Source organism: Colossoma macropomum, unplaced genomic scaffold, assembly GCF_904425465.1.
Source record: "Colossoma macropomum unplaced genomic scaffold, Colossoma_macropomum, whole genome shotgun sequence".
In the NCBI taxonomy this organism is placed as follows: Eukaryota; Metazoa; Chordata; class Actinopteri; order Characiformes; family Serrasalmidae; genus Colossoma; species Colossoma macropomum.
Window position 1 is genome coordinate 49096439 of NW_023494791.1, and position 19894 is coordinate 49116332.

The 19894-nt window shown below is 43.4% G+C and overlaps 1 protein-coding gene across 5 annotated transcripts in view; it reads right to left on the reverse strand.

The window, feature by feature from the left end:
• pacs2 (phosphofurin acidic cluster sorting protein 2) overlaps window positions 1–19894 on the reverse strand; it is a 76303-nt gene that overhangs the window by 54335 nt on the left and 2074 nt on the right. Inside the window, exon 1 of one of the 5 annotated variants that reach the window (XM_036575253.1) lies at window positions 5147–5441. The exons of 3 other annotated variants lie outside the window; for them this stretch is intronic. The gene's annotated coding sequence lies outside the window, so the exon portion shown is untranslated. Of the gene's footprint in view, window positions 1–2292; window positions 2312–5146; window positions 5442–19894 lie in introns of those variants that run through there. One more of the 5 variants, XM_036575254.1, reaches the window with a different exon arrangement.

Sequence of the window (19894 nt, forward strand, 5' to 3'; positions counted from 1 at the left end):
CCCAACAACCCAAACTCTCTGACCAGCACTGCTTCCCAAACACCAATCAGAGTAAACCAAATTATTAAACAACGCAAAAATACCTACCTGGAACACTGAAACACCAAATTCACTCACAAAACAGACCGAACTGCTTTCTGGCCCTAAAACAGGAAAACAGACTGGCTGAATATCTTATTACTGTCCAAGATATGAAGCAGAGACGGATCCTCACCAAATACAGGCTCAGTGACCACAGCCTGGCCATCGAGAGAGGCAGGTTTAAAAAGTCCTAGCTAGCGAGAGAGGAGAGAGTGTGTGGTCACTGCAGGACAGGTGAGGTAGAGACAGAGGTGCACTTCCTACTGAACTGCCCAAAATATGAATCTATTAGAAATAAATATTTTAACCAATTTGAAAAACAGATAAAGAACTTCGGGACGTTGGGAGATGAAGATAAATTAGTAATTATACTAGGAGAGGGTCCAGCAGCGTCCACTGCAGCCAGATATGTGTATGAGTGCCATACACTCAGGGACAGTGAGTGACCATCACACCACAGCCTTTACTCAATGTTATATATGTACATATGTAATATAAACGTCCTTTTTTTTTTAAAACGTCCAATGTTTTGTTTTATTATTCCATATACTTTTATATTATTAATTGATGATTAACATTTTCTCCTCTTCATTATCACATATTAATCTTGATTTATATTTTGATTTATTTATTATTTTATTTTTTTATTTATATATATATATATATATATTATTTTTGTAATTAACTTTTGATATTTAGACCATTTTTGTTATGCTTTGACAATACAAATGTACATCTGTCATGTCAATAAAGCGAACTTGAACTTGAGAAGGAATGAGGAGAGACAGAGAGAGACAGAGAGAAAGAGAATGAACAGAGAGAGAGAGGAGAGAGAGAGAGAGAGAGGGAGAGAGAGGTGTGTTCAGTTCTCCTGTCCGTTTTTCACTTTCAGAATCAGAACAAACGCGGTGCTGCAGCATTAAAGTGACAGTTCAGAAGACTATGAACGTTTTTATGAACAGAAAAATATGACGTCAGATCAGCTGAGTCGTGTTTGGTGTCGTGTTTCTGAGCTACGAGGCTAATGTAGCTAACAAGCTATGGAAGCTTCTGTATCTGAGTCTCACTAGGAGGAAAAGAAGAAATTTTTAATTGAATGATTTTCTCTTTTAAATTTATTGTTTTAATCATGTTTTAATTATGTTTTTAATGTTGTTTTTAATTATGATTTTCTATTTGTGTTCACTTTACGTTTTTTAACCAACTCTGACTCTGAATTTTCTCACCTGTAAAGCACTTTGAATGACAGCAGTGTTTGAAAGCTGCTGTATAAATAAACATGCCTTGCCAATTATCATGAACAAGGCCGCCCACAGACTCTTCATGTTTATAGAAAATATTCAGGCTCTGCTGTTTTTAGCTCTGTGATGCTGTGATGTCACTGTGCTAACTGGTGTATATGATCTCAGGATTTTGGGTGGACTGTCCCTTTAATGCAGTTCAGCTCACAGAGAGAACCATGACCTACCTTCATATACAGCTCTCTCTCTCTCTGTCTCTCTCTCTCCTCCTTTCACTTTCCCTTATTCTTCCTCTCTCATTCTCTCTCTCTCTCTCTCTCTCCATTCTCTCTTTTTACTCTCTCCTCTCTTGATCTCTTTTCTCTCTCTCCTCATTCTCTCTCCCTCTCTCTCTGTCTTTTCTCTCTCCTCTCTCTCTGTTCTCTTTTTCTGTTTGCACCACAGAAAACAGTGTGTGCAGTTTTTTTCTGAAGTGTGAGAAGCTCCCAGCAGAACAATGACACACACACACACAGACACAGAGACACACACACACAAACAGACACACACACACACACACACACACACAGTGAACAGAGCGCTGATTGATGTTTCAGAGCCGTCATATTTGTGTGTGTTGGTGGTGTGTGTCACTCAGAGAAAACACTCCTGCTTTTGTGTCTCTCTCTCTCTCTCTCACACACACACAAACACACACACACACACACACACACACACACACACACACACTGCGGTCTGAATGTTTTGTTGCTGTTATTTGTTTGATTTCTGCAGTAAAATCTAATTAACAAACTCTGAAGGCTGGAGAGCAACAGTGAAACACAGTACATCCAGCCTTGAAGGGCAACTCCACCAATTTCTCAAAATCTCTGCATTATTAAATGGTTAAGATGTAATCAGAGCGGTTCAGAGCAGTTCAGAGCGGTTCAGAGTGGTTTGGTGCGAAACGCTCTGTTCTAGAGAAACTTACCGAGTCAGAACTGTTCACAGTGGTGGTGATAGGAACCAGACGTCCACCTCTAAAAGCTCCCTCACAGAAAGTTCCTACGTGAAATGGTTATGAATTCACTGCCTGATGACTGAGACACTGTTTTATGATAGTTTAGAGAACTTAAACTCCATTCATGGTGGAGGGATACATGCAGGGCGCTGTGAGGCAAAATAGTCCCCAAAGAAAACTTATTATTTCAGATTTTCCACTATTTTCATCATCAACATTCCATATAAACTCAGAAGACTCGTGTAGGTTCACTGGTGGTTCTGGATAGTAAATAAAATGTCTATATCTGTGTTGTAGTCATGGCGACCCCTGGTTCCTATCACCACCACTGTAAAGACATCTGAACCATTTCACACCAAACCACTCTGAATCACTTTCGAAATGTTGAAAAATTGGTGGAATTCCCCTTTGAACAAAGCACAGCATCACCTTCACCCAGAGGAACTCTGGGAACTCTCTCTCAGTGGGGCTTTCACTTTCAGCTCTGAGTGACAGTTCAGTGAAATTCCCCCAGTTTTCCTCCGTTCACCTCAGACGCAGTCGATCAGCAGAGTCGCGTTCGGGGTTTGAAGTTTGCTTCTTTAGCTTTAGCGTTAAAGCTACACGCAAAATAGTGAAGAAAACCAGGTTGTGGGACCGACAAACTTATAAATTAATAAACTGTGTTGTCTTTAATTAATTGCCTCATGTAAACTGGACAAAAGTTAATGGCAGTTCATTTCACACTCATCGTCTAAGCTGCTTATCCTTCTGGGTCGCGGTGGGAGCTGGAGCCTATCCAGCAGTCACTGAGTGATCTAAACAGAACTCTGCTCCAATGAAACTGAAATATTATATAATATTCATATTTGCATAGTTACTACACTTGTTTTTACTCTGCATACTTATTTTTTTACATATGCTGCTCTGACAGTGCACAGGACCTACATCTGCATGCTCTCCGCTCACTCTGTATATATTTATACTATATTTATATTTGCAACATCTGTATTTTTACCACTCTACCGTCCTTATTTGTACCTATTGTAACTGTCAACTGTCAGTTACTTTCCTGCACTTTAAATGTAAATAATACATTGTAATAATAATGCATTTCATTTGCTCTGTACCTGAACTGTGAGCAATGACAATTAAATTGAATCTAATCTAATCTAATCTAATAAACTGCATAATAAATGTTGTCTATCAACAATTGAACTTCCCGTTGAAGCAATAGCAGGAAATGGGGTGGGGGGGCTGGGGGGCTGCAGTACCCCCTGATTTCAGGACTGCAACTGTTAAAAATAATAATAATAAAATGTTCTGAACAGTATAATAATCTGAGTGTGTTATAGAGCCGTGCGAGCTTGTTTTAGAGCTCAGTTGGGGTTTATATTTTAAATTCTGCTCTGTTGAAGTGAACGCCGTATTTTCAGTATAGTGAGCTGAAAACTGGCCGCATTGTGGGCGTCGCTCAAACAGACACAGGCTGAGGAGGAAAGACGGAGTCCAGTTCTGAGTCCCAAAGCAGCTGATATTGTTTATAAACTTATCTTCTGTCATAGTAATGAAGCTTAATCACCCGTTATATCTCCCACTCACTGTGTGTTTCAGTGTAAAATCTCGCCGTGTGACTGTGGGCGACATAATCGGTTACCACACCACATATCAGCAATATGATTGGTCGCCGCTTGGCTCATTTGCATAAAGTTCGTCCAGAACGAGAGAGCAGAGAGATGACGTGCGTCAGTGGTTTGATGTCAGTTATATGTACATATCGTCCTCTCTCACCTCATTATAGCGCTGTAGGACACACTGTGATGTAAATTAGCAAAAAAAAAATTAAAATAAAAAAATCTAATAAAAAAAGGCAAATTATTTTGCATGACATCATCAGTTACACCACATACATGCTTCTTAAAATTTCAGCAACCCCAACACTGTCTGTGTATACTGACTCTATTTGTATTGAAATGTGTGACGATACTGAATCAGGTTTATATAACGATTCATTTTTTAAGGTTAAGGCGCGGCGTGAGCGACGCGGACAGTCCTGCTTTTCATTTCAGTGCCCGTGTTAAATGGTCAGCGCTTTCACACAGTGCAAAGCGGCAGAGTCCCAGACGCCGCGCTGAAGCGTTGTGGTGTTTAGACACCCGGAGCAGATTTTTTCTGCATGTCACGCAGCTAAATACACTGAAACAAGCCACAAAAACCAGTGAACATTAAATAGAAAGCCGGATACAAACTTACGGAATTACTTTACATTCTGAGCTGCAGACAGATTTTCCCGGTTGGTCTACCAGGCTTGAAACTGTTGCCTAATCACAAGTCAGAACGCTGTCGAGGATAAACAAACATACCGTGCACTTTTATAAATGATATTTATTTGAGCAGAGTGACCGATGTGACCGTCTGGAAAGTTTTTCGCTGCTACGTATGAAAGACCAGCGCGTTCGAGCTGTAGTGCTCACACCACGTAGGGGCAGCACGTGTGAATAAGACCTAATGTAGCTAACAAGTAATGAAAGCTTCTCACTCAATGATAGCATGGGGCTAACTGCACACCGTGCGGAGCTGCTCAGTGATCTGTACAACTCACTCTTATCTATAAACATGGACTCATGGAGTCTATATGTGTGCTAATTTTGTTGAAGCTAATTGGTGGGATATTAGCTTCCATTGCTTGTTAGCTACATTATCCTTCAATGCTAAAGCTAAAGAAGCAGCAACTTCAGATAAGAAACACGTCTCGACTGCGTGACCATATCTGGGGTAAGTGGTGGTGTTGGTGGGGCGGGAGGAATTTGAGTTTTTGCCAAACTATCGCTTTAAAGTGACTCACCAGTAACACACAGATGCTGTTCTGTACAGACGCAGCTGTCGGTGTGTAATGGATTGGCTCTGGTCAGGAGAGTGAATGTGGAGATTTCCTGCAGTGACTCAGAGAAATACACACACACACACACACACACACACACTCACACACACACACACACACACACATCACACACACACACACACTGGTGGAAATGTGGGGTTACTGTTTTATATTAAAAACAGACTTTACATTAAAAAAGACACCAAAACCGCTTTAAACCAGGGCAGTTTGTAGTAAATCAGAACGGTACTGTAACCCCACCCCCTCAGCCAATGACACAACTAGGGATCCACTGATACCATTTTATCAGACCGAGTATGAGTACATATGTTTCGGTACTCACCGATACCGAGTCCGACACCACACTGAGTACCTACTTAGAATGAAGTAGCTGTTAGTGTAAATGAGAGTAATGTACATTACATAAAAAAAATAAGATAATTAGATAATAAGATAAAAATGAACATAAAGGAGTCCTCTGGCACAAAAGCACCACAGTAAGAGTCCTTGGGCAGAAAAATCACACAATAAAAGTCTTTCGGCAAAAACATCATGATAGCAGGGCGGCGTTCAGCCCAGACAAAACGTAGCAAATTGTTTATTAAAAAAAAAAAACGTTGGGCTCCCGAGTGGCGCAACCATCTAAGCGTTTGCCCCTGTCATCAGGAGATCATCAGGAGATCATCAAGAGATCATCAGGAGATCGTCAGGAGATCATCAGATCATCAAGAGATCATCAAGAGATCATCAGGAGATCATCAGATCATCAAGAGATCATCAAGAGATCATCAAGAGATCATCAGGAGATCGTCAGGAGATCATCAAAAAATCATCAGGAGATCATCAAGAGATCATCAGGAGATCATCAGGAGATCATCAAAAAATCATCAGGAGATCATCAAGAGATCATCAGGAGATCGTCAGGAGATCATCAGATCATCAAGAGATCATCAAGAGATCATCAGGAGATCATCAAGAGATCATCAGGAGACCATCAGGAGATCGCGAGTTCGATCCCTGGTGATGCTACAGCCATCCGTAGCCGGGAGTCCGAGAGAACACAACTGGCCTCGCTCTCTCTGGGTGGGTGGGATGGCCCCTCCTTCTCCCCCCATCACTCAGCACGATGCTAGTCAGCGCAGGCGTCTGTTAGCTGACGTAACAGATCTGGCGGTTGGCGCTTTCCTCCGAGCGCGTTCGGCTGTCCAGTGACGTTGCGTGAGCGGCAGCTCGAAAAGAAGCGGTGGTTGGCTTCACAGGTCTCGGAGGAAGCCTGTGTTAGCCTTCACCCTCCTAGCGTTGATAGCATCGTGTGATTGGGGGAGTCCTAACTAGCGGGTGGAATTGGAGACGACTAAATTGGGGAGAAAATGGGTAAAAAAACAAAACACTGGCGTGTTCAGCACTATCGTGTTGTCAAGCTGAGACCATTCTTGGCGTCTTTTTTGAAGAACATTCAGAGACGTCTTCTAACGTCTTCACCTGTAGTGTGTACTGAGCTGCAGCAGCCGCATCTGTAGAGACTTTATTAGACTCGCTGTGCGCTGCCATTTTAATATGGCAGGTTTATATACACGCCACTGCTGATTGGGTAAAAACTCTGACACGCCCACCAAACCAGAGAAGATGCCCCTCAAAGCTGCACAGCGTTTCACACCGTTTCACACCGTTTCACACCGTTTCACACCGTTTCAACGAAACATGTTCAACATAGAAACACAGAGGTCAGGTAAGAGTGCCTAAAATAAATAATGTAAAACATCTACATAAATTACATAAAAAATAAAAATAACTATTTAAAATCACTGCTTATTGATATCAGTACGCATCACAATAAGGTGTTAATTATTGTTACTGTTATAATTATTGTTATTATTGTTATTGTGCTCTTTAAACCTCGCGCAGTTGGTTCACAGGAAGAAGCTTGTGCTCCACTTTCAACACAACAAAGCAAGAACACAGAAGAGTGTGTGTGTGTGTGTGTGTGTGTGTGTGGTTGGAACAAGGGCCTTTGTGTTCTGTACATATTCACAAACCCTCACACACACACACACACACACACACACACACACACACACACACACACATTAACTCACTCACACACACTGCCTTGTGATTTTTGAGGATTTGAGAATCTGATAAATTGTGTTTTCGGTCTGGTTCACTGCACAGCGCTCGAAAATAACTCCTCTATCTCTCTCACACACTCGCACACTCAGCAACACACAGACACGAGCAGACCAGTGTAAAGTTACTCTCCAGAAAAAGTTTAGTTACTGCAGTGAAACAATAACTGCAGTTCAAAAAGTACAAAAGTCAGAAAACTACAAACCTCAATTCCAGAGAAGCTGAGACAAAAACTGAAAATGAAACTGAAAACTGTGATTATTAAACTCTGTTTGACCTGCATGTTTAAACCCAGGGCCTCACTGGGAGCCAAACTCAGCCCTGGAGTTTCATCTAGACCAGCCCACTGCAACCACAGTGACCCCCCCTAAAAAACATTACATACTAGAGCTTATTATTCAGTAACTACAGAGACTCCAACGCAAACTGGCTGAGCTATTCTTAGGTTATAGACTTTGGGCCCACCAGCGGACCCTGACCTTTAAAAAGCACACTAGAGCTGTTTTCTGGACCCAGGTCTGCTTGCTCTGTGAGTTCGGCACGTTTGTTTGCGTGTGAAAGCTGTTTCTGAGCCCAGGAGCAGCACAGAGAACCGATCTCCGGTCCTCCGGTAATCGGTGGTCTGGGGGAGCTCCTGTGCGTCGCGTGTGGGGCTGCGTGATTGGCTCATGTTGTATTGTGATGGCTTCAGCTTCTCGCATCACTTCCCTTTTCAAGCGCCGTGATTCTTCACCACTTCAGCACTTCAGTGAACGGATGAAGCTGCTGACCATTCAGCAAACCTGCATGCACCGAAAAGAGCCCAGAATCAGTGCTGGGTGTGACTCAGATGTTTGGGTCAAGTGTGAAAACAGCCTCACTTCCCTGGTTGTTCTCATTATGTTTGGTTCTGGGGGCGGCAATGGAGTGGGTCACCAGTGTGTCCAGATATGTGCAGTCCAGGGTTTGTCCCACACACGCTGTTTGTCCTGGATGCTCTCCATTCATTTTATTCAGGTCCACAATAGAAACCACCATGCATCTCTCTCTCTCTCAGCAGAGCACCAGGAACTGTCCCGGTCCTCCTGATGGTCGGTCCATCTCCGCTGAACAGCTCCATATGCTGTTAATCATTTAGGCATGAGGTTAGCACCATGCTAATCGGTGGGTATAAGCTTCTATTACTTGTTAGCTACATTAGCCTCATAGCACCAGCGCTTAAAGTAAAGAAGCAAAACTTCAGGCGCCGAACACGACTAGATTCATCAAATACACTTGATTTTGTACTGTTTTCGGGTTTAAACAGGGATGGACTGACTGTCGGGATAACTGGGACAGTTCTCGGTGGGCTGCTATGTGTGTGGCCCGCTGAGAGAGAGAGAGAGAGAGAGAGGGAGAGAGAGAGGGAGGGAGAGAGAGAGAGAGAGAGGGAGAGAGGGAGAGAGAGAGAGAGAGAGAGAGAGAGAGGGAGAGAGGGAGAGAGAGAGAGAGAGAGAGAGAAAGAGGTGCATGGTGGTTTCTAAAGTAGTCCTGTTTAAAATGAATGAGAATACTGGAGCGCACAAATCTGGACACTCGGGCTGCTCGATTACGACAAAAATCTTAATCACAATTATTTTGGTCAATGTTGAGATCTTGATTATTTAACAGGCTGATTTTGGAAACATCATATATTTACTGAACTTTTAACATTAAACCCAACAGAATCAAACTAGAGAAATGAAAGAAAAAAATATTTAATTTAGAATTAATTAAGAAGAGAAACAAGAACAACAAATAAAACAAAGTTATAGTAGTTAAACAGAGCTAACAAATTTCAACATAAAAGCATAAATAAGGCAAACTTAAATGTAAAGTAAGTAAAAGGATTGTAAAAAGTAAAATAAAATAAAATAAACTAATAGAATTGAGATCAAATTAAAAAATCAGACTTTAAATCAGTCAGATAAAAAATAAATGTTTGGAAAAGAAAACAATAATACATTTAAATAAAAATGAGAACATGAGAACTTAAACTCAGCTAAATCAGTTCCAGACTGTCTGAAGGTGGTTAGAGATGAAAGGTTTGAACTGACTGAGTGACGCCAGCAGGTTTTAAAGCCTCCAGTAGTGAATAATACAGACGATAAATACGTGATAAAAACAGAAAGTTACTCAAACAAGACAGAAAGAAATGAAGAAGTGAAAGTGCTGGGCTTGTTTGGATATCAGAGCCGAGAGCAGGAGGGGTCAGTTAGCCGGTTCATTCAGTCATACACTGAGGCTACAGACGGCTCGCTTAATGTTAGCACACAGCGGCTAATTTAGTACCCAGAACCCTGTTGTTCAGTATCTCTAACAGATGTGCTGATGTGGTTTCTGACTCTGTATGATTCCCTGTTATACCTGTTATATAACTGTATAACTGTTAGAAACACTGAAGTGTCTGCATGTGTGACAGTTTCCTTCACGCTGACTGGTGGAATCAATTCATCCCTGACGAGTTTATGAGCTGTAAATGTCTGGGGTTTATTTTGTTGGAAGGCGGCGCAGCAGGAGCTGAAACAGTTCCACTGGAGAACCTTTATTAATCTTAGACAAAGCAGCCTGTGTAGAACAGAATCAAGGCTCTGTAGAACCTGTAGAACATAGAAATCAGCGTTTGGGTCGCATCTGCTGAGTAACTGCGATCAGGGCTGAAGCCAGTCGTCATGGTCTCAGGCTCAGCGAGGATCCGCCGATTCATCTGATCCAGCGCTCCGCTGATGCTGACCATATGACCCAGTGTCCACTCACAGCACAGGAGGGCTGTAGACGCCCCTTCTAAACATTGAGTTCAGGTGTTTCAGCCACACCCACTGCTCACAGGTGTAAAAAATCAAGCACATAGTCTTGCAGTCGCAATAGACAAACACTGGCAGTAGAGGGTCGTATTGATGACCTCAGTGGCTCTGTCATAGGACGCCGCCTCTGCCACAGGTCAGTCTGTGAAATGTCTGTCCTGCTAGATCTGCCCCAGACAGCTGTAAGTGCTATTATTGTGAAATGGAGCAACAACAGCTCAGCCACGAAGCGCTAGACCACACAAACTCACAGAGTGGGACCGCCGAGTGCTGAAGTGTGTAAAATTTGTCTATCCTCTGTTGAATCATCTCTACAGAGCTCCAAACTGCCTCCGGAAGCAACATCAGAACAAGAACTGTGTCTCTGGAGCTTCATGAAATGGGTCTCCATGGCTGAGCAGCTGCACACAGGCCTAAGATCACTATGTGCAATGCCAAGTGTCGGCTGGAGGGGTGTAAAGTTCCGCCACTGGACTCTGGAGCAGTGGAACCGTGTTCTCTGGAGTGATAAATCATGCTTCACTATCTGTCAGTCTGATGATGAATCTGGGTTTGGTGGATCCCAGGAGAACGTTACCTACCGGAATCCACAGTGCCAACAGTATAGTTTGGTGGAGGAGGGATGATGGGCGGGGCTGTTTTTCAGGGTTTGGGCTCCTCAGTTCCAGTGAAGGGTGATGTTGATGCTGCAGCACAAAGACATTTTACACAGTTATCTGCTTCCAGCTTTGTGTCAGCAGTTTGGGGAAGAGCCTTTCCTGTTCCAGCATGACTGAGCCCCTGTGCACAAAGCAGCTCCATAAAGACATGAAGTGACCAGTTTGGTGTGGAGGAACTCCAGTGGCCCTCACAGAGCCCTGACCTCAACCCCACTGATCACCTCTGGGATGAACTAGAATGGAGATTGTGAGCCAGACCAGCAAGCACCATAAAAATAGTGAATTTTGATACTCAGTGATAAACAGGATGGACTGAATGTCTAAATGTAGAACATAAATTGTGCAAAACACTGTAACACTGCCAGGATCTTAGAACCCATTTACTTTTAAAGGGCATCGCTCACCACATATGTTGCATCAGCACAATCGCACTAGGGTGTCACTCCTCACAGGAAGTAAAAGGAGACGAGCTGCATTTCACACTGAGAGTAGAGTGTTGGGCTGTTGTAGTAATACTGCAGTGTTCATAAGAAACAGCCAGAATGTTCTCATTCACTCAGAGTAGCACAGCTGAAATAACATGTCGTAGCACATCTTACTGTGACAGATTTTACAGATCTAATGTGGCAGCAAAAGAAATTAATTTCAGATGACTAATACAAACAAACATACAGGCTATAAAAACAAAACAGAGGGACAGACTCCAAATCGCTCACTGAGTCACTCAGAGGGGGGAGCAGATACAGAAAGTCCTGCCAATCATTAACACATCCCACACAGACACGCCCACCACACACAGATCAGCCAATCAAGAGGCACATCCAACAGACACGCCCACCACACACAGATCAGCCAATCAAGAGCCACATCCAACAGACACGCCCACCACACACAGATCAGCCAATCAAGAGCCACATTCAACAGACACGCCTACCACACACAGATCAGCCAATCAAGAGGCACATCCAACAGACACTCCCACCACACACAGATCAGCCAATCAAGAGACACATTCAACAGACACGCCCACCACACACAGATCAGCCAATCAAGAGCCACATTCAACAGACACGCCCACTACACACAGATCAGCCAATCAAGAGGCACATCCAACAGACACTCCCACCACACACAGATCAGCCAAACAAGAGCCACATCCAACAGACACGCCCACCACACACAGACAGCCAATCAAAAACTAAATCCAACAGACACACCCACCCACCACAGCAAGTCCAACAAGTAATGAACACAGCCACGCCCACAACAGCAAATGCAGCCAATCATTAACCACTTCTAGCACAGACCCGCCTACCACAAGTCCAGCAAGTCACATCACACAAAGACACACCCGCCATAGCAAGTCCAGCCAATCATTAACCTAGTGTAACAAAGACACGCCCACTACATGTAGATCATCCAGTTACAACACAGACACCCATTTCAGTAAAGCCAGCCAATCACAGAGCAGTGCCCTACACGGACACTCCCATTACAGGAAAGCCAGCCAATCACAGAGCAGTGCCCTACATGGACACGCCCGTTACAGTAAAGCCAGCCAATCACAGAGCAGTGCCCTACACGGACACGCCCATTACAGGAAAGCCACCCAATCACAGAGCAGTGCCCTACATGGACACGCCTGTTACAGTAAAGCCCCCAATCACAGAGCAGTGCCCTACACGGACACGCCCGTTACAGTAAAGCCAGCCAATCACAGAGCAGTGCCCTACACGGACACGCCCATTACAGGAAAGCCACCCAATCACAGAGCAGTGCCCTACATGGACACGCCTGTTACAGTAAAGCCCCCAATCACAGAGCAGTGCCCTACACGGACACGCCCGTTACAGTAAAGCCAGCCAATCACAGAGCAGTGCCCTACACGGACACGCCCATTACAGTAAAGCCAGCCAATCACAGAGCAGTGCCCTACACGGACACACACGTTACAGTAAAGCCAGCCAATCACAGAGCAGTGCCCTACACGGACGCGCCCGTTACAGTAAAGCCAGCCAATCACAGAGCAGTGCCCTACACGGACACGCCCGTTACAGTAAAGCCAGCCAATCACAGAGCAGTGCCCTACACGGACACGCCCGTTACAGTAAAGCCAGCCAATCACAGAGCAGTGCCCTACACGGACACGCCCGTTACAGTAAAGCCAGCCAATCACAGAGCAGTGCCCTACACGGACACGCCCGTTACAGTAAAGCCAGCCAATCACAGAGCAGTGCCCTACACGGACGCGCCCGTTACAGTAAAGCCAGCCAATCACAGAGCAGTGCCCTACACGGACACGCCCGTTACAGTAAAGCCAGCCAATCACAGAGCAGTGCCCTACACGGACACACCCATTACAGTAAAGCCAGCCAATCACAGAGCAGTGCCCTACACGGACACGCCCGTTACAGTAAAGCCAGCCAATCACAGAGCAGTGCCCTACACGGACACGCCCGTTACAGTAAAGCCAGCCAATCACAGAGCAGTGCCCTACACGGACGCGCCCGTTACAGTAAAGCCAGCCAATCACAGAGCAGTGCCCTACATGGACACGCCCGTTACAGTAAAGCCAGCCAATCACAGAGCCCCGTCAGACATCACTGCAGCTCCGTCTGGCTGAGCTCCACTGTAAACTAACAGCTTTCAGACTGCAAAAGAAAACACGCCCTCTCAGTTTAACTGCACACTCACTTTAAAAACATCTGGGTCGGTCAGCTGAGGACACGGGGCAGAACATTAGAGCACACACCAAACACAGATCCCACGTTCTCACACAACCAGATCTAGATCTTAAAGTGACAGTTCCGAAAAATGTTTACACAATTTACCACCAAATTCCACCTTAAATGCGGCGCCAGGCTGTAACTGCTGCACCATTTAAGGTGGAACAGAAAATTCCAGTGAGAAGCTGGCGAATAGGAAGCTAACCTGGAGTCTTGGTTCCTCTCAGGAACCTTATGTTCTCAGTGAGGATGTAACAAGTCACATATTTTCAGGTTTGAGCAAATTTTCGACTCCAAGGTTAAAGGGGAATTCCACCCATTTTTCAGAATTCAATGTATAGTCTGTGAACAGAGAGATTCAGAGTGTTTTGGTGTGAAATGGTTCAGATGTCTTTACAGTGGTGGTGATAGGAACCAGGGGTCGCCATGACTACAACACACATATAGACATTTTATATTTTATACCGGACTAAACAGAACTTTGCAGCAGCGTTTTCTGTGATCTTTGGGGACTTAATTTTGCAGCTACACTTTTTTTTTATTTGCAGCAATATTTTTACATTGTAGAAATTTCGAAAAGGTTTATGCGTCTGATATTTGTTTAACTCAGTCTAAGTGCACCCTAGTTAGTTTCTGCCTAAACAAACAGGAAATGACGTCAGAAATGAGGCCAAAAGATACAAAAAATATAACATTCAAAGAACTTCAAACATCCAGCATCTACACTGCTGTGAAAGTCTCAGGCACAGCAAACAGAGCATTTACTCACAAAAGGCACGGAGGCGCGTTGACACGGTGAGACGCGGTCAGAACAGAACCGATACAATCACGGCAGCCAGCTTAGCTTACACGTCTGACGCTCCGTCTGCGTGTGGGTGGAGCTGCTGAGACTGCAGCTCCCCAGCATGTAGCGTAGAAGCTGCGTGTAAATATGTTCATGTTCAGGGCAGAAATAATGCCGGGACTGAACTAAACTCTGAGCTCTGGCAAATACTTTGAAGATTTGGTTGGATTTTACACCATTTACAACTGAACCATTTAACCATGCAGAATTTTGAAAAATCTGTGGACTTCCCCTTTAAGATAAAATGAGATTTTTGATACTGTCTGTGTTAAAATGTTCTGGATTCGACAAAGCTCTATTTCTATTCAACACAGACGGCTCCGCCTCCTTCTGTGAATGAGATGTGTGAGCGTGAAGAACCTTTAAAAGCTTAAAGAACCTCCACATAATGCAAATGTCTACCTAGAACCGTGTCCATTCAAGAACCTTCATGTTCTGAAGCATGCGACTGTCAGCAGTGTGTGTAACAGAGATAAACCTGAGGTGAAGTGAACAGCGACAGTGAGAGCGGAGCTCCATCAGGGTGAAGTGATGTTCCACAGAGTGAGAGAACCGTTCTACAGCGCCGGGATCTGCACTTTCACAAATCCTCCTCTCACTGCGCTCACTGGAAAACCACAAACGGGCGAACAATGTCCGGAAGAGGCTTGTGTGGATTTCCTGGACGGAGATTACGACCCGGATTAAATTTCGCTCTGAATGAAACGGAAGATGTTTCATCAGGTCACGAGCGGATTAACGCAGCATGAGACGCTGAATTTGATTAAAGCTATTATTGAGCAACGTTTCTGCTCCTAATGGCATCATCGCCCACGTTACTGAGGGACAGCAATGTCCAGCAATGTCCAGGCATCTGCTCTGCTGACCTTCTGTCACTGTGTATTGCTCTAAATATGATTCCTTACATGCTACTGACAAACTACACATTCATAAACAAGCAGAATTATCATTATTTTTACTATAAAATGCATTTAATACACAAAATAACACCTAAAGTGATGAAGTACACATAAATAAAACATTTAACTGTTTGTTTTTATCCTTTTTTCTTTACTTGATCTTGAACATTGCAGCTGCTGCCTCCTCCTGCTTCCTGGCTGCCTCCATCGCTGTTCTGTTCCATTATAGATATTAAATTACATTAAAAGAGCGAATAAATCTCCACGTCTACACAGCAGAAACAAGCTGTAAGGACTCTATAACAAGGGAAGACATCAATGAGGTAAACTTTGAGGGGAATTCCACTGATTTATTTAAAAATTTAACTGGTTCAGATGTAAACAGAGAGGTGGTTCAGAGTGGTTTGGTGTGAAACGCTCTGTTCTAGATAAACTTACTGAGTCAGAACTGTTCACAGTGGTGGTGATAGGAACCAGACGTCCACCTCTAAAAGCTCCCTCACAGAAAGTTCCTACAGTAAATGGTTATGAATTCACTGCCTGATGACTGAGACACTGTTTTATGATAGTTTAGAGAACTTAAACTCCATTCATGGTGGAGGGATACATGCAGGGCGCTGTGAGGCAAAATAGTCCCCAAAGAAAACTTATTATTTCAGATTTTCCACTATTTTCATCATCAACATTCCATATAAACTCAGAAGACTCGTGTAGGTTCACTGGTGGTTCTGGATAGTAAATAAAAGTCTATATTTGTGTTGTAGTCATTGCGACCCCTGGTTCCTATCACCACCACTGTAAAGACATCTGAACCATTTCACACCAAACCACTCTGAGTCACAATCCTTGAAGAAACATCTTCTTAAAGAGTGAAGCGGTTCAGAGTAGTTTGGTGTGAAACGCACCATTCTAGTGCCAGAACTGTTCACGGTGGTGGTGATAGGAACCAGACATCCACCTCTTAAAGCTCAGAGCGACACAGAGAAACTTGTAGCTGTGTTTGCTCAGCAGAGTTGATCACTGTAATGATCTTCTTACTGGAGAAAACAGTCCATCCTCTAGAACCCGTACAGAACGCAGCAGCACGGATCCTCACAGCACCAACACAGAGAGCTCATATCACCCCGTTACACACTGCACTGACCGCCTGGGTCTCTTAGAGAGAGTTTAAAGCTCTGCTGCTGGTTTTTAAAGCTCTAAATGACCTTAAAGCTCCTGACCGTCTGTTTATGATCTCAGATCTGCAGATTCTGACCTTCTGAACTCCTTCAGTAAAACACAGAAAACGTGGAGAGACTCTTTCAGTTATTCTGCTTCTAAACTGTGGAGCTCAATTCAGCTTTTATTAGACAGTCGAGCTCAGAGCTCACTTTTAATAAACATCTGAAAACGCAGCTCTTTAACGCAGAGCTTCAGTAAAACTCTACTTTATCTCTTTAATCTGATCTGTTATTGATTTATATGAGTTTATATTAATACTCAGAGTTTCATCTATCACTGTTAAACTTTATCAGCTGACTGTAAAGCACTTTGAGCTGCCACCGCTATGAAAAGTGCTCTATAAATAAAGATAATCATTATTACTATCATTATGAACTGATTATGAATTTGCTTGCTGATGTCTGAGACATTGTTTTGTGATAGTTTTGAGATTAAGTTTAGGCGTAAAATGTATTTTAATCAATTTATTTTCATCTATTCATGGTGAAGGTTGTTCTAAGGCAAAACAGTCCCCAATGAAAACTCCTGATGACTCTGTTTACGTCTGAAAATCAGGGGAATTTTGAGAAATCTGTGGAATTCCCCTTCGAGTCAGTCTCAAGGCTATAAATGGATCTTCTACAGTGAAACTGGAAATGAAAATCTCATCCAAGAGAGAGTTTGACGTGCACTGACCCTTAAAATCACTTTTTCACAAACAATATTCTTCCGTCCTCCTGCAGGCCCAAACTGCGCTTCCTCACAGAGACAGATTCTCAATGAATGTTTTCTCTGATTTGTTTTCGTGCTGTTATTTCACTCATTTACACTGTAATGTTTTGCTGCTTATAAAGATTTGAGATTTTGCAACCTAAATGAAAGGTGCCACAATTACAAGGTCTAGTGTAAAAAATGATGTCATCACAGTGTATAATAACAATGTAATAATCAATTTATTTCTATTGTCTTTTATTTTTTTTCAGGCACCAGGCAAGTCTTGGCTGACTGACTACATTTAGGGTATTGAGGGGGGAGGGAGGGGGGGTCTGTGTGTTTTTCACCAAACTATCGCTTTAATGTTTGTCTCCGAGCTGCTGTTTCATCCTGTAGAGCTTCAACATCACTCAGGCTGGAGATGTTCAGGCGGTCAGACGTGTTAGAGGGTCAGAGACGAGGAGCCCAAACAGACATCAGCCCACATCTCTCACACACACACACACAGACACACGCACACGCACACACACACAGCGAGACAAAGGGCCGGCGCCCGAGGGAACGAGCGCGTCTCTGCGGCACGTTTCTGAATATTTCATCCTAATCAAGTATTAATTAGCCATATCTCCTCTGCCGCCCTCTGACTCTGAATGTTTCACGCCCAGCCGACTCGCTTCCTCTGACAGAAATAATACAACAGGACTGATATTAAAGTGACAGTCCAACCAAATATTAAAATTACCATCCACACCCCCGCCGGCTTCTAAATGTACACTCTTAACAAGGTGGCTCTTCACGGGTTCTTTAGTAAAGAAAATGCTTTTATATAGCTCCAAAAGGGTTCTGCTACTGTTATGACGTCAGGGCTGTAACAATAGAAGACCCCTTTTTGGTGCCATACAGGACCATTTTCAAAAAGGTTCTATATAGAACCATAAACAACACATTCTCCATCAATCTGAAGAACCATTTAACCATTTGAGTCTTCATGATTCTATATAGAACGATTTTCTTTACTAAAGAACCCCTGAAGAACCATCTTTTTTAAGTGTGTAGTCAGTCAGATACAGTCTTAGCAAAAAGGGTTCTATATAGTACCAAAAAAGGGTTCTTTGGCTTGTAACAGTAGTGGAACCCTTTTTGGTGCTATATAGAACCCTTTTCAAAAAGGTTCTATATAGAACCATCTACAGTACATGCTCCATCAATCTGAAGAGCAGCCGTCGTGTGTGAGCTGTAGAGTCGCTGCTGCATCTCTCAGTGTGAAATAAAGGACTGGCCTGCAGGACGGAGCGACACTGGAGTGACTGGAGTGAGAGAGGACACCGCCGCTCCGCTCACACGCTCTGGAAAAGAGATCTGGAGGATCCTACAGGATTTGAGACATACCATTAACATACACTCGCCTGTAAAGTCGGCTTTTACTCCCTATGAAAAAGCAGGAAATCTGTGGAGTTGCTGATCCAGCAGCTTCATCTTTTCCCAAGAGCTTCTAAACGACTACGATGAAATTTCTGCCTGCTTGGGACTGAGTGTGGACCAATGTCACGGATATTATTAGCCCTGCTTTGCACAGGTTGATTATCTGTATTTCTGTGGTTTTAACCCGACTGTACAAACATCTTATGTCATGCACTTCTGTGTCATGCTCTGATGTTTATTAATACACTTGAACTGAATTTGAACTGCCTGAAGACTTACCACAGTGTTTTTTAAAGCGCATTGATGGCAGAGGGCCTTCTGAAAGCAGTCCCCAAAGAAGGCTTATTTATTCACATTGTGGTTCTGGATAGTAAATAAAATGTCTATATTTGTGTTGTAGTCATGGTGACCCCTGGTTCCTATCACCACCACTGTAAAGACATCTCTTACTCTGAGTCTCTGGCTCTCAAACACTGAAATTACAGGTGGAATTTTAGAAAAACTGGTGGGCTGGCACTGCACAACGAGCTGTTATCTCTAATTTAAAGTGTCAGCCAAAGCTAAAAACAGTAACAGAACTAAATTCTGCCCATACTTACATGAAATGGTTATGGATTTTGGCCTGTGTTTGAGAAACGCTTCCCAGGGTTACTCAGGAATTTGGAACTTGTCCAAAATGTATCCAATGTCTGAGATTTACCAGACCAACAAACTCTACTCTGCCCACCCTGGAGGAGAGGAAGCTACCAGAGATGAGCAGAGTGTGTGAGTGGAGCGACAGACGTTTCCGCTCCTCACTCAAAGCTCACATCAGAGACTCCTGCTCCATATGATTCATTCTTATGATGTGTATTTTATGTCTTGAATGTGTGGAGACACTACACCCTTCTTTTAATGAACTATATAATTTATGGCCGTTATTAGGAAAAAAATAGCATTCTGAGCTGCACAGACTTTTTCAGAAGGTTTAGACTTGAAGCGACGGCCCAGTCTAGAAATCTGCTGGACTAAAGTCACGGACATTATTACGAAACTCTATTTTGCGCCAGCTGGTTATCTGTATTTCTGGGTTTGCTGATTGAGCCATGTTTTCTCACCTGATTGTACAAACATCCTGTGTCATGTTATGATGTTTATTAATACACTACACACACTACCTGATGACTTACAATGGTATCTTTAAACTCCATTCATGGTGGAGGGATACATGCAGGGCGCTGTGAGGCAAAATAGTCCCCAAAGAAAACTTATTATTTCAGATTTTCCACTATTTTCATCATCAACATTCCATATAAACTCAGAAGACTCGTGTAGGTTCAC